This window comes from Humulus lupulus, chromosome 2 (genome assembly GCF_963169125.1).
Source record: "Humulus lupulus chromosome 2, drHumLupu1.1, whole genome shotgun sequence".
NCBI classification, from domain to species: domain Eukaryota; kingdom Viridiplantae; phylum Streptophyta; class Magnoliopsida; order Rosales; family Cannabaceae; genus Humulus; species Humulus lupulus.
Window position 1 is genome coordinate 80,167,346 of NC_084794.1, and position 23,086 is coordinate 80,190,431.

Here is a 23,086-nt window from a genome sequence, read left to right on the forward strand (position 1 = left end):
GCCGAAAGTAACACACAGCACATGGGATGCTTATATTCAGGGTGGGACCCAAGGGATACATGAGTTATCCTCGCGGTGAGAACCGAAACTCCAGGCTTTGGTAAGGCCTTGGGGGCGGCATGGCCGTACTTGTTTATTATGATGGTTTTTCCTATGTGTCAGTGAATTATGACAGCTATTCGATTTGCATATGTTATGTGTTATTTGGGTTTTCTTGCTGGGCTTCGGCTCACGGGTGCTCCGTGTGGCAGGTAGAAGCAAGGACTGGGTCAACCAACCATGAGTACGGAGAGCGTGAAGCGACGCGTACATGTTTGGCCTGCCCGACTGCTTTGGTTGGGGGTTTATTCGAAAATGGCTGTAATAGTCTATGATTTTATGATTTCCCAACTGTAACCTTATTTCAAGATGTAATTAGTTTTCAAACCTTATTTTGGGATCCCAAATGTTTAATAATAGAAGTTTTAATGAAACGACGCATTTTCAAAGATTACAGCCTTAACTTTTAATTAGTCACACTTTTGTTTCAAAACCTCGGTTAGCGAGTTCATTGCACACTGTTTTGTCTTAAAAACTCACTTAGTAACGGCTCTAAGGAAGTAGGGCGTTACAACTTGGTATCAGAGCGAGCCAAGGTTTATTGGTTCTGGAGATCGACCGAACATGTACACTCGCTGTCAGTGACAAGCTCGACTCAGGGTTGGTTGGTATGAATGATTGACATGTTTGAATATATGTTTGAATGCCCTATTTGCCTGCTTATTTATATGGAGCATGAGGAATGAGATGACATATGCATGAGATACTGATAGGGCCTGGCCCTTGATTATTGCATGTTGAGATTGATGCATGCTGAATAACATTATTATGTATGTGGATGAATATTGGCATAATGGTTTACATATTGAGCTATGTGGTTGATTGTTTAAGTTGAATCTGTATGTTATATCCGTTTATTTGCTTGTGTGAAGCATGTTGAGTGTGGATATACTTAGGGATGTGACATTGTGGATTTGACCTAGTATATGCTTGTGTGTGCATTATACCTGTGGATATTTGGACCTAGTGATGGTTTGGTTCAGAGTAGGAACCACAGAGTTCAGGAGTTGGTCAGTTTTGACAGATGAACTCGAGTTGTTTGTTCCTAGAAGGGTTGGGGACCCGATATTGTGTTGAAAAGAGGGATTCTAGATATAAGTTGGAGTTGAGATCTCTAGTTATCCCTGAGAGCAGCAGCAAAGGGGTCACTAGTGTGTGAGTAGGCTGTGGAGTTTGTTAGTTGAGATGGGATAGAAGAACAGCGGGTTCTCTGGGGAGATGGCTGATTTAGATGTTTTAACAGTAAGGTTACCGGTGATGGTTTACTGTGAGGTATGGACAGAAAAGGGTATTAAATGAAAGGCTTAAAGGGTGTTAACCTCGGGTTTTGAGGAGAGTTGAGTTGACAAGGAATTTATCAATAGATGAGCAGAGTTAATTCCACCCTGGTTAAGAGGATGAGAGATCCTGATTAGAGGGTTGTGTTAAATGTTGAGGCAGGGAGATGCCTGGAAAGGGTACTCGGGCTGAGGTACTGGCTTAATGGGTTGGGAAGAACCTAGATGATGAATTGTTAGAGGTTATAAAGACGTGATTTGAACTGTGGAGACTGGTGGACTTATAAGTTTGGTTTGGACTGATAGAGTAACAACAGTGTAGAACAATGGGTTTGGTGAATTGGATAATTCATTTTGGGAATTTATACTGACGGATGTATCCGGAAATGGTGGCGACCCATTTAAGGATGGAACTCGGGGATAGTCCAGGGCATTTGGGCCGCTCTGATGTAAGGACTTATCGTCTGCATGTGGATGGCGGAGAGGGCCATATTGTTCGAGGAACTGATGGTTGATGTATAGAGCATGAGTGCTAGAGCCGCAAGGGCAGTGCTTCCTTTGACGGAGTTAGTAAAGAGAGAATTGTGATAGTCAAGTTGATAGAACCCCGGATAGTTCTGTGGCTTCTGGTTTTGCCAGAAAGGGGAAAAGTTCTGGCCGATTAGATGGTACTTGTGTTGATAGAACGCAGCGAGGACGGATTCTCAATTTTGAGGTAGAAGGACCCCAGACAGTGCTTGGGCACTTGATTTGAGATTGGAAAGAAGCCTGATGGAAGAGGTAGTTATCAAGTTGGTGACAGGAACTAGGGAGGTTATTGTGTATGCATAAGGGAAAGGATGCCACCTGGGAGGAGGTCAGGTTGGGGCGTGACTTCTGCGTAGAATGACTTGAGATGTTAGGATGGATTTCCCATGGTGAGGGAAACGGAGAACTGGAATGCGTCGATACATTACAAGTTCGAGGCTGAGTCCTCAAGGATGAGTATTTAACTGGCGAGCTTATGCTTTGGGCATGTAACGAACTGGAAGGGCTCGGTGTTGAGAATGTTCCGAGAGGGAGATGGACATAGAGAGGTTGCCTCAAAAGTGCTATTCGGGAGGCTGAGGACAGTAATGCTTACTGAGAAGGAGTTAGAAACTCTGGTAGATGGATTGTTGAGGATATCATCTGGAGTATGAAAGTGAGACTGAGTGGAGACAGAGCTGACCAGTGGGAAAATTATGTGGGTATAAAAAGGAAGACTCAGGAGTATTTCAAGGTTAGACTACAGATAGGATTGGTATAACGAATGTTGTAAAAGGTGGTTTTGGCTGACAGAAAGTCTGTTGAAGCAATCGAAGGAATTTGACCCTGGAATAGCCAGAGTGTTATACTGCGGGGATTGTTAGCATCGTGGAGTTAGACCGAAAAGTACAATGTTGGATACAAGAAAGGACGATGTCTCCAAGAGTTGATCTATGACCTGGTGATTACCAGTTGGAAACCAAGGATAGAGACATTTCGTGGATTGTCTAGTTTGCACCGGGTAGGGTGTGAGGAGTTGGTAACAAAGATTCTGGAATGGTTCAGGCTACAGCAGCACAGGTAAGTTCTTTAGGCAGAGAATGCGTGAACGGTCTGGGCAAGTCCCCTTCAAGCTCACGAGCAGTACATGTGGATTACTCCCAGACGGAAATGGTGAGCAACGATTATGCGAAAGGCGTTGGTACCCAGAAGGCAGAATCTCAGGTAAGGTTCTACGGAGTGTTAGTTGGATGTCGTCAGGAGTTCTCAGATTGCAGCTGCAAGAAGAAAGGACAGGTAAGAGAAGAATTGATCTGAAGCCGCAAAGAAGCTAATGAAGAGCGTCTGAAGAATTGAAAGCATAACAAGACTGGTAAGCGCGTCATCTATTGCACAAGCACCTCCGGAGGCGACTACATCAAAGATGAGAAGAACAGTAAAACTTGAGGTTAGACGGATTGAGTGGTGTCAAATCAGAAAGAAATTCAGAAGACAAGGTAAGATTTGATTGGTTACGGACGATGATGGAATTTGTGTGTGTTATGATTAAGTAAAGAGTGATGGCATAAAGGACTTGATCTATGATGAGGACATGGATTTGTGGGGGTGCATCACGGATTATGCACGCCCAGGCGCATCTGGCGCGAGGTTGGATCGAACCTTGCGGGAGACGAAAGTATGAACCTAGTTGATACACTTAGAACGTTAAGTTGACAGTTATGCATATCATAAGGTGCTTGAGTATTGGGTAATTAGTAAGAAAGATAGCGTTGAGACACAGAGGTGGTGAAAAGTAACGGACAGATGATCAGTGTTTGAAATCCTCGATTGAGCGAAGGGAGTTATAATTGGAGACGGAACTCCTAGCTGTGAGGCATGTGTCAGTCAGGGGATAGCGCCATAGACTGTAATAGAGTGGACAAGGCGACGACTGAGGTTGGCGTAACGCTAGTAGGTATGATTGGCTGGTGAGTGTCAATGATCTATGGAATTCAAAGTGTTGGCTTGAGTTGAAGCAGGGAAGGACCCTGCTAAGGTAGTACAAGTTGGGATACCAGGAATGGATGAAGGATCCAATTAGGTTTGGTTTATGAGCGAGAATTCTGAATGGATATCATTCCACCTCCTAGGGTACGTCGTACCGGGAGGGTCGAGCGGGTGGCGGAATCTAGTGTTTTCCTTTGGACCCTGAGGGGTTAAGTGATGTGGTAGTGTATCACGGGAATAGACCACTTTGGACCTTGAGTAAAGTGTTTGGACATGAAAAGTTTTAACTCGGTGGTTTGAGTTAATGTAGTTGGTTCAGGTGAACTGGTAGCAGGGTAAAACGTCGATGATACAGAATTGAGACCCAAGAGTGTTTTAAATTTTGGAATGGGTCTAAAGAACGAAAAAGAACTGAGTGGGAATCTGAGATTATCAGTTGATTGCAAGTGAAATGGCAGTCTGAAAGTTTATCGGATATTTTAAAGAATTGAGCGCTGAGTAGGCGAATACTTGAGGTATTAAGGGAAGTGTATTCCCTGATGAGTTAGTCATGGTAGCAGTTGCTGGTGTCCTGCTAATGGAACACGACTTAGGACATGGTACAAGGTGAAGGATAGTGGATACTACGGTTTGGCTTTAGTTCAGAGAGAAAGCCAAAGAGGTCGTTGAAACTTCTTAAGGCAGGGGTGTCTGCCTATTTGAAAGAATAAAGAGCTGGTAAATTGATAAGTTTTGAGGAAATAAAGTTCCGGGAAGAAAGAGTTGCGTCTCTACGTAATAATAGACGAGGATATGTAAGGTGTTCAGAGAAAGAAGGGAGAGTTCTGACTCTTAATTCGGCATAAAATTCGGAAGTTGTACTAAGGGTTAGGCCGGCAGGGCCTACAAGCTGATCCCACCTAGTAGAGGTGATGACTTTTGAGTATCTTTGGAATCAGGAATAAGACAATGAATTGGTCATTGTAATCTAGGCAGGCCCTGAGGCTTCAGCAGGGTTGCGGTGTAAGCGAGAGGCTATCGAGAGTATGGCCGTTAGACAAGATCTTGTGGGGCAAGATTGATGTGCCTGTAAAAGTGTTGTTGGAAACTAAAGTAAAGGCGGTGGACCTTGGGATTCAGGGTCAGAGTTCGGGTTTTCTGACTGATGTGTTTGGATAAATTTCGAGGACGAAATTTCTATGAGGAGGGGATAGTTGTAACGACCCAAATTCGCTATTAAGGCTTAAGGGCCTTGATTAGTGTGCCAGGAGGGCATGTTGGGATTTATGTGTGATTTTATGAATTAAATGCATGATTATGATTTAAAGCATGGTATTTGGCTATTTGTTTAACTGAGATGCATGGCTATGTTTACTAGTATGCATGTAGGCCCGGATCGTGTTAGAAGGGCATAATTATAATTTTGGCCATGTTGGGCATAACTGTATTGATATGTGATAATTGTATTCTGCGAATTGTACCACGTGGGTGTGGTTGTATTATTGTGATGCACGTGCCGAGACGGTCCTTGAGAGCTAGTTAACTTAAGAGTCACAACGGGATTTCTATACCCGGCTCGGGAGGAGCCTAGGGGTACCTCGGGAATTTTATGGTTAAGTTGAGATTTAGCGGGTAATGGTTATTGGAGATTTAGTAACCTGGGTAACCATTAGTTACTGCTGAGAGTAACAAGTTTTAGAAAGAAAATGGTAGAAATGAAATAGAAATGAAAGGACTTAAGTGCCCTTGAGGTTTAAGTAGGAAAGGATAGGCAAGGAGGGGCAAATTGGTCATTTGGTTGGGAAATAGATAAATGGCAGCTGGGATTTGGGGGTATACGGTTTGGGGCATTTATGCCACTTGAGGCTTGATAGAAATTGAAGAGAAGGAGAAAGAAGGTTAGGGTAAGAAGAAGAAGAGAAGGAGAAGTGGGAGTCTAGGAGGAGATCAAGGACTTTGTGTGGGTTCTCCATTTGAGGTAAGGTTTTTAGACACATCTAAGTTTTGATTTCTGTTTTGATTGGTAAAATCTAGAGCTTGAGTTGTTTTTGTTGAAGTTTTGAGTTAGTTGTTTGAGTTTTGGTTTGGGTGGCTGAAAATAGGAATCAAGGGGTGGATTCTTGGGTGTGTTGATGTTTTGATCTTGTATATAGTGCCTATAGGTTGTTAAGTTGTTCATATGAGGTTTGGAATTGAGTTTTTGGGTTGAGATATGTGTTTGGGTTGGTTTGGAGGTATTTTGGATGAAGGGATTGAAGGTGAAAAACCCAGAAATTCTGGGTTCGCGATGGGGCGCCGCGGCCCTGTTCTTGGGCGCCGCGGCGCGAGGCTGTGTCCAGGCGAGGTGGTTCTCTGACTCGCTGGGCGCCGCGGCGCTATAGGGCAGCGCCGCGGCGCTAGGCCATTTTCAGGACACCAAAATTTGCATTTTTCAGCTTTTGCTACGGGAGTTCGGGGGATGTTTCCGATGAATTGTTTTAGGAATTTGGGAGTCCCGAGAGTGTGGGATTGGTCCCGGGAGGCGGTTTTATGATTTGATTAGTCTTGAGGGATGTTTCTTGTGTGTTTTGACTAGGTTATTGGGGAGGCTCGTGCTTGAGGACCGTGCTCGCGGCTTTAGTGCATCAGGAGGCTCGGAATACAGGTAAGAAAACCGTAACACCCGAGATTAGGGCATGGCCCCACTGTGTGATTGTAGGGCGTGGCCCCGGATTGTATTACGTGCAAATACTTAACCTTAAATGAACTCTGATGTGTGTGAATGATTATTTTGAATGTACTATATGTGTGATTATGATGAATTGAACGGCAAGGGCCGAGTACGGCGTAGGCCGGGGCGGCCGTGGGGCCGAGTACGGCGTAGGCCGGGGCGGCCGTGGGGCCGAAAGTAACACACAGCACATGGGATGCTTATATTCAGGGTGGGACCCAAGGGATACATGAGTTATCCTCGCGGTGAGAACCGAAACTCCAGGCTTTGGTAAGGCCTTGGGGGCGGCATGGCCGTACTTGTTTATTATGATGGTTTTTCCTATGTGTCAGTGAATTATGACAGCTATTCGATTTGCATATGTTATGTGTTATTTGGGTTTTCTTGCTGGGCTTCGGCTCACGGGTGCTCCGTGTGGCAGGTAGAAGCAAGGACTGGGTCAACCAACCATGAGTACGGAGAGCGTGAAGCGACGCGTACATGTTTGGCCTGCCCGACTGCTTTGGTTGGGGGTTTATTCGAAAATGGCTGTAATAGTCTATGATTTTATGATTTCCCAACTGTAACCTTATTTCAAGATGTAATTAGTTTTCAAACCTTATTTTGGGATCCCAAATGTTTAATAATAGAAGTTTTAATGAAACGACGCATTTTCAAAGATTACAGCCTTAACTTTTAATTAGTCACACTTTTGTTTCAAAACCTCGGTTAGCGAGTTCATTGCACACTGTTTTGTCTTAAAAACTCACTTAGTAACGGCTCTAAGGAAGTAGGGCGTTACAACTAGTTCCTGGTTTATACTTTGTTTTAGTTTAAGATTTCAGCTTGTGAATTCTTGGTGGTTAATTGGAATTAATGGGAGTTAGGTTGATGTTTGATTTGGGTTTGATATAGATGTTGTTTAGAGGTTGAATTGAGTGTGTTGGAGAGGGTTTGGAACTAGTTTGGAGGCTGGGTTCTAAGGGAATATGCAGGGAATGTGCCGCGGCCTAAGGTGGCTTCTGAGGCAAATATGCCTCTGTCAGGGAGATGAGTCGCAGCATGGCTGTGGTGAGCCGCGGCCCATCAGGGCAGATTTGACCAAAATTGTGTTTTTAGCTTAGGGATGCTTACCATAGGCCTCAGGGTTGATCCTACTACTTGGTTAAGTGGGGATTGATGTCCCAGAGGCTAGATATTGGTTTGGGAACTTGTGTTGATCATTTTTATTGATGGTATCCTATATTTGGTTATGACTAGGTGACCGTTAAAGGACTAAAAGTTGATCGTTCTCAAGGGTCGTTCTTTTAATCGTTCTAGCTCGACTTTGAGGTAAGAAAACTGCACCCTGTGTATATGTGACATGCATGGCTATTATCGAAGCATGTTGGTTGATTAGTGAGTATGACATGCGTCGGTTGATTATTATGTATGACATGCATGGCTGTTCTTGATGCATGTTGGTTGACTATTAAACGTGACATGCATGGCTATTATTGGTGCATGTTGGATTGCTGGATATATTGCATATGATGCATGAGAAACTTGTGATTAGGACATGCTTTGTATACTGGGTATGATATTGTTCAGAGCTTGTGCCTTTGTGGTTGTGCATGGTCCTAATTGTACTAGTATCTGTTTAGTAAGCATGCTGAACACCTTGTTTACGAGTATTGGGTATGTGATATATAATGGGTGGCATGACTTACTTGGGTATGGCACTGACTAGTCAGGGACCGACCCTAAGTTCGACGAATCATGCATTGAATGGCTCTATGGCATTAATGCTAGACCGACCTTAAAGTCGAGAATCATGCATTGAATGGCTCTATGGCATTAATGCTAGACCGACCCTAAGGTCGATGATCACGCATTGAATAGCTCCATGACATTAATGCAGGATCGACCCTAAGGTCGAAGAACTTATAAGCGCTTGCCTGGTCTATGACCAGATGTTTATAGCCAAGGTATATGACCCCGGTGACTGTTTGTCACATGGCTAGGGGACGCTGTCCATAGCACAACTCTAGAGTCAGGAGGAAGGTTATGTTAGTGACCATTCACCATGCACCTGTCCTGATCAAACTTATGAAAGAATCTCTCATCAGTTAAGCCCTGGTGACCCTATCGTCACATGGCTAGAGGAAGCTGAGCTCATTATTGTGACTTTTGGCTATTGTCACCTATTTGTTTGGACTGATAGTCCTGAATGGTTATTATGATCGTTGTTGATATTATATCATGTTATATTGTGTTTTCTTGCTGGGCTTCGGCTCACGGGTGCTACGTGGTGCAGGTAAAGGCAAGAGGAAGCTGGACCATCCTTGAGTTGGAGAGCTTAGGTGATGATGTGTACATATGCAGCTGCTCGTCCGCCACGGGCGAGGTTTAAGGTGGAACTAGGGTTGGACCCTGTTTTGCCGCTTAGAACGGCCTGTTGTAAATATTTTCTGTAATAGACTTTGAAATTATATTTTCGGGATCCCAAAGTATAAATTAAACGTTCTAGTGAAACGTTCTATCTTATCCAAAGTTTTTAATCCCTAAACCGCTAATCATACTTAGCTCACGATTTTGGCCAAATGACTCGGTTAGCGAGTTTAGCACTGTTTACAAGGTACACCGTAACGGTCCTTGGAGTTTGGGTCGTTACACCGATATACAGAAAGAGAAAAGGAGGCGATGAGATTTCGCCTGATTACAGGAATTACAAAAGGAAATATTATCTGGTTTAACATAAGATAACTAGAAATTATGTAAAACATGGTTGGTGATGGCAGTAAACGGGTGGCCCAAACGCGAATGCCAAACATGAGGAGACGACTTGGACAAAGTAAACAGGGAGATGGACGAGGATGAAGGAGACGATGGACTGGAGACACGGTAGAGCCGGTGATCAATATGGCCTGTGAGAAGAGTTTGAAGACTGCCCTGGCGCTTAACAAAAAAACAATGGGGGTGAAATTTTATAAAAGCATTATTATCATGACACAGTTTGGAAACACTTAACAAGTTTTTGGAAATAGAAGGAGAGTGGTAAACTTGGGATAAATGAAGAAAAGAATGAGAAGCAGGTAAATGAGCGTGGCCAACATGAGAAGTAGTAGTGAGATTACCATTACCCACAGTGATACGATCTGGTCCTGTATAGAGCTGAGCAGACTCCAAAAGATTGAGATCGAGAGTGAAGTGGTGAGATGCCCCAGAATCTAAGTACCAGGAAGGATCAATAACGGTGTTTGGAGTAGCAGGAGCAGAAGAGACCTGTTGAGCAAACATGGCATTAAACGGACGAGGACCAGGGGAAGGGGGCACATACTGCAAATTAGCTCGGTGATAGCAAACATTGGCATCATGGCCAGGCTTAAGGCAGATTTGACAACGTGGGCGAGGCTTAGAGTAAGCAGAGGAAGAGGAAAGATGTGGTGGAGGGGGAGAAGAACGTCAATGAGGAAAGGTTTTTGGAGTGGAGGTGTGAGAGTGAGTTGGTCGATAGGGAGAGCGGGTAGGATAGGGAGGAGAAGGTTTGAAAGGAGGAGGAGATTTGGTGGTGCTGGGTGGCTGTAGGTTGGCCAAGTTAGCTTGAAGGGAGCTCACGGTATCTGTGGCATTTTGTCGATCCAATCGAGCATCATAATTGAGCAAGAGACTGTAGACTTCTTCAATAGTGGGCTTGGGATGTTTGGTTTGAACAGAAGTGACAAAAGGATTGTACTCCCGACCCAGACCACCTAAGAAGTAAACCATGTGATCTGTGTACGAAATTGGTTCACCAATGAAGGCCAAGGCATTACAAATTGAGCGAAATTGTCGAATATAGCGAAAAGCAAAGAGTCCATCCTTCTACATGGTTTGAAACTTGGTACGAAGCTTAGTGACCTGAGAAAACGAGGCAGCTTCATAGAACTATTCCAGTCCCTGCCAAATCTCAGAAGCAGTGGGGCATCCCATAATTTGTCCCAACATGGTTTCTATTAGTGAGGCATAAATCCAACTCATTACTAAACGATTATACCTGCACCAAATGTGATATTCAGGATGGATCTGAGTGCCAGTAGCATCAGAAAGTTTGGGAGGACACGGCCGAGTGCCATCAAGAAATTCCTCCAGCCCATTCACGATGACTATGTTCTGCATCTGGGTTCGCCACACCAGGTAGTTATGCTCGTCAAGCTTTACTGACAACAGTTGATTAACTGAGGGCAGAGAGGGAAAATGGTTGCTGAGTGGTCCCGATGTAAGGGGTGCCAACAACGAAGGAGATAAAGGCGTCGGAGAAGAAGACGGAGGTTGCGCTGCCATCGTTGGAATAGCAAGTTGATCATCGGAGACGGGATTTGCACCTTCACTGATATCAGAAGCCATTATGAGCTGTTAGTGTTGCAAAATTTAAAGCTATGCAAGTGCACACAGTCGCAAACTTGTAATAAAATGGTAAAACCAAGTATCGTCCTCAAGGACTGATTTATCAATTACCAATCAATTAATCCCTTAATTCTATTTGATTAAGCAATTATCAGAGATTTTAAACTAAGAAAAATACTAACAAAGCGCAGTGAAGAATTAAACAAATTAACAAAGAAAACACAATTAGGACAATTATGATCCTCTATTTTTCCACCCTATTATTTCCTAATGCAAGCATCTATATCCCCTTCTCCTTATTCGAGAATAAGTTGCAACAATAATTCATAATCTGGTCAAGACTTATGAAATTCAATCTAAATGACAACTTCCTATATTTCTATGGTAAGTTGAATCATGTAGAGGGCATTAGCCACGCAACTCAGAAAATAAGCAAATAACCTAGATACTTTTGTTCTAAATTAAATTTGCATCCAAACAATCAAAGCATATCAATTTTCACTTTTCAGATTTCAATTTGATTCATAAAATAGCAATTAGAGGTGATCAATCAATAATCGCACAATTAACATAGATTGCAAGGAATTGAAAGAGATGAAGAAGAATATCAATTTTGCATTAAACCATAACAAGGGGTTCCAAAAGATTCACATAAAAGCCCTAAAAGAAAATTTAGCCTATGATCTTCATTCTAGCAATAAGATAATTCAATTACAAACATGAAAATTGACAGAAAAAGATGATGAAAACTCAAGGACGAATCCTCCAATATGGTGTTCTTACTCCAGCCGTCGTCGTCTCTCTGTTAGTCTCTCTCAGTCGCCTATATGACTCCCAAAAACCCTACTGAAAATTCCCTCTGGAAAAGACTGAATTGCCCATCAAAAATAACCAATTATGCCAGAAATCGCGACCCCAGCGCTATAGCGCTACCATTGTAGCGCTGTAGCGCTAAACTCAGAAACAAAACGGGGAAAAACTAGGCACCAGCGCTGTAGCGCTCTTTTGGTAGCGCTATAGCGCTAAAGTCAGTAACTATCTTCCTGAAAACTGCTTCCCAGCGCTGTAGCGCTGATGTTGTAGCGCTGTAGCGCTTAAGTCAGTGCTGAAGCTCTTCAAGAATTCTTCCTAGCGCTACGGCGCTCCCAAGGTAGCGCTGTAGCGCTACTTACAGAAACACCCAAAAGTCACAAATCCGTCTCGATTTCATTCCATTTTTGCTCCTTTTCAATATTTGCAACACTTAACGTCAATTACCCTGAAACAAGAACAAACGAGCATAAATCCGAAATAAAACAATCCTAACTAAAGAAAAATAACCTAAAATCTAGAACCATAAACGAGCCTAAAACTCGTTTATCAAACTCCCCCAAACTAAATCTTTACTCGCCCTTGAGTAAATCCTAAGTTAAACTAACAAAACGAAACAAACACAAAACGAACACATTAAACCATCATTACTATCTATACTACTTTGCCAAAACTCATGAAATCTCAATTGCAATAACAAAAACCAGAATTTCAGCTCAATTGCCTTAAAGTCCGATTTGTAAAGTTCAATTAGGGAAATCACAAATATATCATGAAAATTACTACAACATTTGGACTCTATCATATATGCTCAACTCCTTTCAGACAATTCCACAAACCAAATTTTCAATACGCTTGCATCACTTGACCTTCTCCACTAATGTCAATAACATGTGTTTTGAAATCAAGAGGACTTTCACAGGTTATAGCTTGGCTTAGGCAAGGGTAGATAAAATTGTCATTTAAGCTCAATCGTTACCATAAGCATAAAACCTTAAAACCAACCAAATTTTTCTTTACCACACCAAAAATCACCCTTTTATACAATTAAAGAGAGAGATGCCAACACTTTTCATTATTTTCTTCTTTTCTTTTTCTAGACTTATCACTTTTTTTTTTCAAATCACACTCCCCCAAACTTATTATTTTCTATACATATATATGATCAAGGAGTGTGACAAAGTGATATTATTATTTTTTTTTTCAAAGACTTCTCTCTCTCTCTCTTTTTTCTTTTTTTTTTTGTACAATCATATTGTATTCCCATCATACCAACTTCTTACTATTTTTCCTTCTTCTTTCCCACAGATTATATGCTTATGATAACAAAAGGAAAGGAAAACAAAAAATAAAGAAGTTAAGAAATTTAGGCTCAAATAGTATGATCAAGAACAAAAACCAAGTTCAAGGCTCAAAAAGGGTAACTAAGGATAATTAACTCAAGGTCGGCTTGAAAGGCACAATCGATCCAATAAAATTGCCTAAATCACTTTTCTAAACACATGTCATCAAGAATTTCGCCTCAAAAGCCAAATAATGAAAGTTCTATCGAATTCAAATTGTCATTCCACCAACCCTAGTCCAACATATATAATAAACTCCAAAATGTTGCATTTTCAAAACATATTAAAAATTTCCCACAAAACCTTTAAATTAAACGCTAAACCAATTGAACCAAGCACACAGTTGAATTCAATTTCCTTTTCATGAGCAAAAACAAAGCAGCAACAGACACGAATGATGGTTTAACAATTACACTACAACTCAAAAACAAATAAAAACAGAAAAATAAAAACAGAGACAGAAAAATAAAAACAGAATAAGCCCCCCCCCCCCCCCCCCCCCAAACTAAAGATGCACATTGTCCCCAATGTGATAAAAAAATAAAAACAGAGGAAGAGAACTTACCTGACCAGCCACATCAGTATGGCGGTGGTGGTGGCTGGAACGAAGGACCTTCGAAAGGCTGAGTTTGCGGAGGTTCAGGTGCAGGAAAACCAGCAAAGGACGGTGGTGGAGGCGGAGGGTAAAACGGAGAGTACGGTGGATAAGGTGGAGGTGGAGCAAAATACGTGCGATCTGAATCATCTAGCGACCAGCGGTTCACCAAATTGTTTAGTTGAGCCACATGACTCACTTCATAATCATAACGCTGGCCTAAATACTGATTCACCATATGCTGCTGCTGAACCACATATTGATTCTGTTGGATTAGATAATCCAACTTCTCATTAACTTGCTGCAAGCTTGAATTGCTACCACTACCCACTAAAGCTGGTTCATCTTCCTCCTCCACAGCAGCTTCCATACGGCGCTTTCCCTTTTTTCTTGCTTGTGGCACATATAAAGAAGGCTCGGGATAGTCATTCATCAGATTAATGGATAATGGTTGCTGCAGCGAATGATAGATATCAGTAACGAACTCTGGGACACCAGCCTTACAGCACAACATTGTGATGACTGATCCATGGGCTAAACCGCCAGTAGTGTGCCCTTTTTCAATGAAATTGATGTTGGCCTTAATCCAAATACCCGGATTAACACTCATCCCCTGCATCAATGCGTACATTAATAAGGCTCGATCTTTAGTCATATCAGATACATGACTAACAGGCATGAATCGAGCACAAACAAAGAACGCCCAAAATCTCGCCTCCCTGTTAAGCTGGAATGATGCTATACTTTTAGGGAGGCTGCCAGATAAATTCCAAGGGGCGCCTTCAAAACACAGTTTATCAGCCACAGCCGCAAAATCTATAGAACCGCCCAAGAATTGGGCATATTCCTCCTCCTCCTGTTTGATATGCGGGACCTTGAACACCCTGTTAATCGCTTCAGCAGTGAAGGGCACACGTTTCCCTCGAACAAAGACTGTGTCATTGTGTTTATCTCGTAAGTTGGCATAAAACTCATACACCAACGACACATTAGCCTGAGCCAGCCTTGTTACAAAATCGCCCCATTTCCTATTCATGAGATTCACCCGAACCCGTTCAAAAATCGGATGAGCAAATGGTTCAGACTGAAATTCCACTTCCCTCTCGGAGATCAAAGGCTTCCTTACAAATTTCTCATACCGCTCCTGAGCCTGGAAATTGATAAATCGAGTCTCATCATACTCATGCTCAGAACTTTCTTCCCTAGATTGAGACACAGAAGCTTGCCCCTTTCCCTTGTTTCTACCCGCTCTTTGCTTGGGTGCCATTATCTCTATGATCACCAAACCACAAGACAAAATTTTTACAGCACCTCCCCTATTAATGGACCCTTTTCCTCTTCACAAACAGTAACAATATTCAACCTTTCAAGCAAATCAACTAGAATCCCCAAACCCAAACCACAGAAAGGATTTACCCTCTTCAATCAAACAAGGCCAGCCAATCCCAAATATCACAGCAACACAAATCGTAAGAGAGTAGGGAAGAAAAACACTTACCAAACCTTTGCAATAGATTCCCTTACACTTGAATGTGAATACCCCCTTCAGAATTACCACTTTTTGCAAGACATTAGATCAATGAATTCTTAGGGTTGCAAAACAGATTTGGGGCAAAATTGAAAGAGGTTGGAATGGAAGGGAAAAAAGAAGGAAATAAGATGAAGAATGAAGGAAAGATGGAGGGTGTGTGGGGAAATTTCTGGGAAAAAGGCTGTAATGGAAAGGATATGGAGGTTATGGAGAGGATAGGAAAAAAATAGAGATGAAGAAAAAAAAGAAATGAGGAAATGAGGTTAAAAAATCGCACTTATCTGGTTTTAAATAAACTTTCTGGGCATAGCGCTATAGCGCTATATGGGTAGCGCTATAGCGCTCAGACACGATTTTGGGTTTTTCCTCTGGAACCAGCGCTATAGCGCTGGTGTAATAGCGCTGTAGCGCTTGTTGACCCTCGAATCTCCTGTTCCTCTCTGAGAAGAGCGCTATAGCGCTGCAAGTGCAGCGCTGTAGCGCTATAGCTCCTGAAATCACCACTTTTTTTATTTTTTTATTATTATTATTATTTTTTTCACGATTTTCACGGTTCAAAAATACATAAAAAAAAATAAAAATAAAAATAACAACTAAATACAAAATCCCATCATTGTTCAAAACCAAATAAAATAAAATAAAATTCACAACTGAGAACTGCCTTCTCAAAGCGCTGTCTTTAACGTCATTTAGCCGGACGTTGGATCCCTCTTCAAAGGGGCTTCAGAAAGAAGACAGACTTTGTTTGATCAACAGTACCGCCCAAGTAAGGTTTCAATCTCTGGCCATTGACTTTAAAGGAATCACCTGAATTGCCCCGAAGTTCTACAGAGCCATATGGAAAAGCTTGAACAACAGTGAAGGGCCCTGTCCATCTTGACTTCAATTTGCCAGGAAACAGTCGAAGTCTTGAATTGAACAGAAGTACCTGCTGCCCTGGTTGGAACTCCCTTCTGATTAAGTTCTTGTCATGCCAAGCCTTTGTTCTTTCTTTATAAATCTTGGCATTCTCATAAGCCTCATTTCTGAACTCGTCAAGTTCATTCAGTTGCAACAGCCTTCGTTCACTAGCAGCATTCGAATCAAAATTCAACTTTTTCATAGCCCAGAATGCCTTGTGCTCCAATTCAACTGGTAGATGACATGCTTTACCAAACACCAACCTGTAAGGAGACATGCCTATCGGTGTTTTGAATGCAGTTCTGTATGCCCAAATCGCATCATCTAACTTTTTCGACCAATTCTTCCTCGAACTGTCAACGGTCTTCTCCAGGATGCTCTTGATTTCTCTGTTCGAAACTTCAGCTTGCCCATTTGATTGAGGATGGTAAGGCAACGCTTTTCGGTGATAAACTCCATAACGAGCCAGCAATGCATCCAGTTGCTTATTCACAAAGTGTTTCCCTTCATCACTAATCAGAGCTCGGGGAGTACCAAATCTAGTAAAAATATGTTTCTGCAGAAAATTAAGGACAGTTTTACCGTCATTGGATCTAGTTGCTGCAGCCTCCACCCATTTGGAGACATAATCCACTGCCAATAGAATGTATTCATTGTTGTAAGATGGTGGAAAAGGCCCCATGAAATCGATGCCCCATACGTCAAACAGTTCCACCTCAAGAATCCCTTGTAGAGGCATTTCGTTTCTCCTCGAGATATTGCCAGTTCTCTGACATCTATCACAAGCCTTGACAAACTCATTGGCATCCTTGAATAATGAAGGCCAATAGAAACCGCTTTGTAATACCTTAGCCGCCGTTCTTGATGCTCCAAAATGTCCTCCGCATTGTTGAGTATGACAGTGATTAAGAATGGACTGCATCTCTTCTTCAAGGACACACCTTCTGATAATCTGATCAACACAGTGCCTATAGAGAATAGGTTCCTCCCAATAGTAGTGTTTCACCTCAGAAAAGAATTTCTTTAATTGCTGCTTTGACATTTCAGAAGGCACAATTTTTGCAACCACAAAGTTCACTATGTCTGCAAACCACGGGACAGCTAAAGTCTCACTTACCCCAAACAACTGCTCATCAGGAAAATGATCATTGATTTGCACTGCTTTCTTATTTTCAGTCTCCTCCCCCTCAAGTCTAGAGAGATGATCAGCTACCACATTCTCGCTGCCCTTCTTGTCACGAATCTCCATGTCAAATTCTTGAAGCAACAGAATCCATCTAATCAGGCGGGGCTTGGCATCTTTCTTTGACATCAAATATTTAATGGCAGAGTGATCAGTGTAGACAATTACCTTGTTGCCAATCAGATATGGTCTAAATTTGTCGCAAGCAAACACAATAGCTAGCAACTCTTTTTCTGTAGTGGCATAATTAAGCTGAGCATCATTTAGAGTCCGACTAGCATAGTAAATAGACCTGAATACCTTGTCAATCCGTTGTCCCAGAACTGCCCCCACTGCGTAATCACTGGCATCACACATCAACTCAAAAGGCAATTCCCATCTCGGAGCTATCACAATTGGAGCAGAAATAAGCTTTTCTTTCAAGAAATTGAACGCCCTCAAACATTCGTCATTAAAATCAAAGACAACTCCATTCATAAGCAGATTTGAAAGAGGCTTAGACACCTTTGAGAAATCTTTGATGAATCTTCGATAGAACCCAGCGTGACCAAGAAAACTTCTAACTCCTTTGACTGAAACTGGTGGAGGCAGCCTTTCAATGGTAGAAATTTTCGCTCTATCTACCTCAATTCCCTCACTTGAAATTTTATGGCCAAGAACAATCCCCTCTTTCACCATAAAATGGCATTTTTCCCAATTCAACACCAGATTAGCCATCTCACAACGACGCAACACGTTCTTCAAATTACCCAAACAGAGGTCGAATGATGAGCCAAAAACAGAGAAGTCAACCATGAAAATCTCAATACACCGGTCTACCATGTCTGAAAATATGGCCATCATGCACCGTTGAAATGTTGCAGGGGCATTGCATAGTCCAAATGGCATTCTCCTGAAAGCAAATGTGCCATAAGGACATGTGAAGATTGTTTTCTCTTGATCCTCTGGTGCAATAGCGATCTGATGATACCCAGAATACCCATCCAAGAAACAGTAGTAGCTGTGGCCTGCCAATCTGTCAAGCATCTGATCAAGAAAAGGCAAAGGAAAATGATCCTTCCTTGTTGCCTTATTGAGCTTGCGGTAGTCTATACAAATCCGCCACCCCGTTACAGTCCTTGTTGGAATGAGTTCATTGTTCTCATTTTTCACCACAGTCATTCCACCCTTCTTAGGTACCACTTGTACAGGGCTCACCCATGCACTATCAGAAATTGGGTAGATCACCCCAACATCCAACCATTTAAGAATCTGGTCCAATACTACATCCTTCATGGCTGGATTGAGTCTTCTCTGGGCCTCTATGGATGGCTTGCTATTCTCCTCCAATAAGATTTTATGCATCACTGTCGCTGGGCTTATTCCTCTAATATCTGCCAAGGTCCACCCAATGGCCAATTTATGCTCCCTTAGAACCCTCAAAAGTTTCTCCAATTCTACTTTTGACAGGTCAGCTGACACAATGACCGGTAAAGTTTCATTCTCTCCCAAATAAGCATATTGCAAGTGATTTGGGAGAACCTTTAATTCCAACGGTGGTGGCTGCTGAATGGAGGTTAGAGGTTTTTCAGTCACATCCGCTAATTCTTGGAACTTTTTCCAATATGGTAAGAAAGAATTTATCCAGTTGACACATTCTCTGATCTCAGCGTCCTCATCATCATCGCCCTCATCACCCAATAATACTGCCTCTAAGGCATCACTGCTCATCCTTCTCTTGGAGACTGCCTTTTCTATCACATCCACACTAAAGCAACTGTCACTAGTCACCGGGTACTTCATAGACTTGAAGACATTAAAGACCACCTCATCTCCTTGAACTCTAAGCTTAAGCTCTCCTTTTTGAACATCAATAAGAGCTTGGCCTGTGGCTAGAAATGGCCTACCAAGAATAATAGGGACATCTGTGTCCTCCTCCATGTCCAGAACAATAAAGTCAGCGGGAAATATGAACTTATCCACTTTCACAAGAACATCCTCAATAATACCTCGTGGATGTGTTAACGATCGGTCTGCGAGCTGTAAAGTGACAGTTGTTGGTTTTGCCTCCCCCAAACCAAGTCTTTTAAACACAGATAAGGGCATCAGATTGATACTTGCCCCCAGATCACATAAGGCGTGCTTGCATTCAAACTTGCCAATGGTGCAAGGTATGGTGAAACTCCCCGGATCTCTCAGCTTTTGGGGTAACTTCCTTTGTAAAATAGCGCTGCACTCTTCAGTGAGTGCTACAGTCTCATAGTCCTCCATTCTCCTTTTCTTTGACAGAATCTCCTTCATGAACTTAACATAACTGGGCATCTGCTCCAAGGCCTCCGCAAAAGGAATGTTTATGTGCAGCTTTTTAAACACCTCAAGAAACTTAGAAAACTGTTTATCAAGGGTAGTCTTTCTAAGCCTCTGAGGGTATGGAACTCTAACTGGCTGCTCAATGACAACTGGGGGACTCTGTTCTGACTTCTGTTGGTCTTCAGTAACCCTTTCTGAATCAGACTGTGCACCCATCTCTTTTTTCTGAACTACTGCCTGTGGAGGTCTAGGCTGCTCTGTTTGCTTCCCACTCCTCAGAGTAATTGCCTGAACTTGCTCCTTGGGGTTGACTTCAGTATTACTAGGCAAGTTTCCCTGAGGTCTGTTATTGAGCATATTGGCCAACTGCCCAACCTGTGTCTCAAGGTTTCGAATGGAGGATCTTGTCTCAGTCATAAATTGAGTCTGAGTGTTAGTAAGAGTCAACAGGGTAGCTTGCAGTTCATTAGGTCTCTTAGGTTGAGGCATTGATTGTGGAGGCCTAGGCTGCATTGATGACGAAGCTTGATTCATAGGTGGCTGAGGCATGTTATTCTGAAATTGTCCCTGAAACTGAGGTTGTTGGCCTTGATTATTCTTCCACGAAAAATTTGGATGATTTCGCCACCCTGGATTGTAGTTGTTGGAGAATGGGTTATTGAGTGGCCTCTGAAAATTTCCCACCGCTTGAACTTGGGCATGATCCATTGGGGTGTTATTATTACAGATAGGGCACTGATCGAAAGAATGAGCACCACCACACATTTCACACCTCACTGCCATCTGAACCGCATTAGCAGACACACTACTCTGTTGCAACTGCTTGGTCAAAGAGGCTACTTGCGCTGTTAAGGCAGTGATTGCATCTAGCTCATGCACCCCAGCTATCTTTCTGACTCCTGATGATCTCTCCTCATACCACTGATGGTTGTTTGTATCCATGTCCTCCAACAGTTCATAAGCACCAGTTGCGCTCTTGCTCATAAAAGTGCCACCCGCTGCAGCATCTATAATGGTTCTGGTTGTCGGACATAAACCATTGTAGAAGTTCTGTACTAGCATCCACTGTTCAATGCCATGATGAGGACATCTTCTAAGGAGTTCCTTAAACCGTTCCCACGCCTCATATAATGACTCTCCGTCATTCTGGCAAAAGTTATTTATCTCTCCCCTTAATTTAGCAGCTTTGGACGGAGGGAAGAATTTGGACAAAAACTTCTGAGCTAGATCTTGCCAAGTGACAATGGAGTTTGGCTGCAGAGAATTCAGCCAACTTTTAGCTCTGTCCCTTAGAGAAAATGGGAAGAGCCTAAGCTTGATTGCGTCATCACTCACCCCATTATATTTGAAGGTTCCACACAACTCCAGGAAGTTGGACAAATGGGTGTGAGGATCTTCAGAGGGCAACCCATTGAATTGCACAGAGGACTGCACCATTTGTAAAATAGCAGGCTTTATTTCGAAGTTGTTGGCCTCTATAGTTGGTGGGCATATACTATTTTGTACTCCCGTCAGAGTGGGTAGCACATAATCTCTCAGACTCCTCTCAGCGTTGGTCTGAGCCTGAACCCCTTGGACAACTCTTGGATTTAGACCATTCCTGCCATCCCCATCATTCTGTGCCATCTTCACAGAATTCTGGGTCTCTCTCTTATTCTTTCTGATTTGATTGCAAGACTTTTCGATCTCGGGATTCAGAGGAACAAGTGTGGCTTTTCCTTTTCTGCCACGCATATACCAAAATTCACCTGAGATAGACAAATTAAGCAACTAAACAGATTAGAAACGAGAGAAATTAAAATCAAATTAGAATAAAAATTAATTAGACTGATATTGATAATTTTCAGTCCCCGGCAACGGCGCCAAAAACTTGTTGCGAAATTTAAAGCTATGCAAGTGCACACAGTCGCAAACTTGTAATGAAATGGTAAAACCAAGTATCGTCCTCAAGGACTGATTTATCAATTACCAATCAATTAATCCCTTAATTCTATTTGATTAAGCAATTATCAGAGATTTTAAACTAAGAAAAATACTAACAAAGCGCAGTGAAGAATTAAACAAATTAACAAAGAAAACACAATTAGGACAATTATGATCCTCTATTTTTCCACCCTGTTATTTCCTAATGCAAGCATCTATATCCCCTTCTCCCTATTCGAGAATAAGTTGCAACAATAATTCATAATCTGGTCAAGACTTATGAAATTCAATCTAAATGACAACTTCCTATATTTCTATGGTAAGTTGAATCATGTAGAGGGCATTAGCCACGCAACTCAGAAAATAAGCAAATAACCTAGATACTTTCGTTCTAAATTAAATTTGCATCCAAACAATCAAAGCATATCAAATTTCACTTTTCAGATTTCAATTTGATTCATAAAATAGCAATTAGAGGTGATCAATCAATAATCGCACAATTAACATAGATTGTAAGGAATTGAAAGAGATGAAGAAGAATATCAATTTTGCATTAAACCATAACAAGGGGTTCCAAAAGATTCACATAAAAGCCCTAAAAGAAAATTTAGCCTATGATCTTTATTCTAGCAATAAGATAATTCAATTACAAACATGAAAATTGACTAAAAAAAAATGATGAAAACTCAGGGACGAATCCTCCAATATGGTGTTCTTACTCCAGCCGTCGTCGTCTCTCTGTTAGTCTCTCTCAGTCGCCTATATGACTCCCAAAAACCCTACTGAAAATTCCCTCTGGAAAAGACTGAATTGCCCATCAAAAATAACCAATTATGCCAGAAATCGCGACCCCAGCGCTATAGCGCTACCATTGTAGCGCTGTAGCGCTAAACTCAGAAACAAAACGGGGAAAAACTAGGCACCAGCGCTGTAGCGCTCTTTTGGTAGCGCTATAGCGCTAAAGTCAGTAACTATCTTCCTGAAAACTGCTTCCCAGCGCTGTAGCGCTGATGTTGTAGCGCTGTAGCGCTTAAGTCAGTGCTGAAGCTCTTCAAGAATTCTTCCTAGCGCTACGGCGCTCCCAAGGTAGCGCTGTAGCGCTACTTACAGAAACACCCAAAAGTCACAAATCCGTCTCGATTTCATTCCATTTTCGCTCCTTTTCAATATTTGCAACACTTAACGTCAATTACCCTGAAACAAGAACAAACGAGCATAAATCCGAAATAAAACAATCCTAACTAAAGAAAAATAACTTAAAAACTAGAACCATAAACGAGCCTAAAACTCCTTTATCAGTTAGTAAAGTTCTGGCACCATAATAGATAAAATATAATATACTATATATATGGAGAATAAATGCTTCTGGTTATATATATTTCGTTAATGAGAAAAGGTACATAGTGACTCTTTATATAATGAGAAGAAAAATGACTATTCTAAAACAGTAACAATACCACGTACACAAATTCAACCAAATATTATATACTAACATTACGTTGTGTAGTTCACATCGTTTACATGAAATTTTGTCGTTTTTGAAAAGATGTCGTTAGCATGAACAACTAACGAGAGCAAAAGAGGCGTTGGTCTGGAGTGTGTAGTGAAGT

At 42.0% G+C, this 23,086-nt stretch overlaps 1 non-coding gene across 1 annotated transcript; it reads left to right on the top strand.

The window, feature by feature from the left end:
* Positions 1-20,625: 20,625 nt before the first annotated feature.
* Positions 20,626-20,732, top strand: LOC133820635 (small nucleolar RNA R71). Its single transcript, XR_009887039.1, has one exon. It is a non-coding gene; the product is annotated as a small nucleolar RNA R71 (small nucleolar RNA).
* The last annotated feature ends 2,354 nt before the right edge of the window (positions 20,733-23,086 follow it).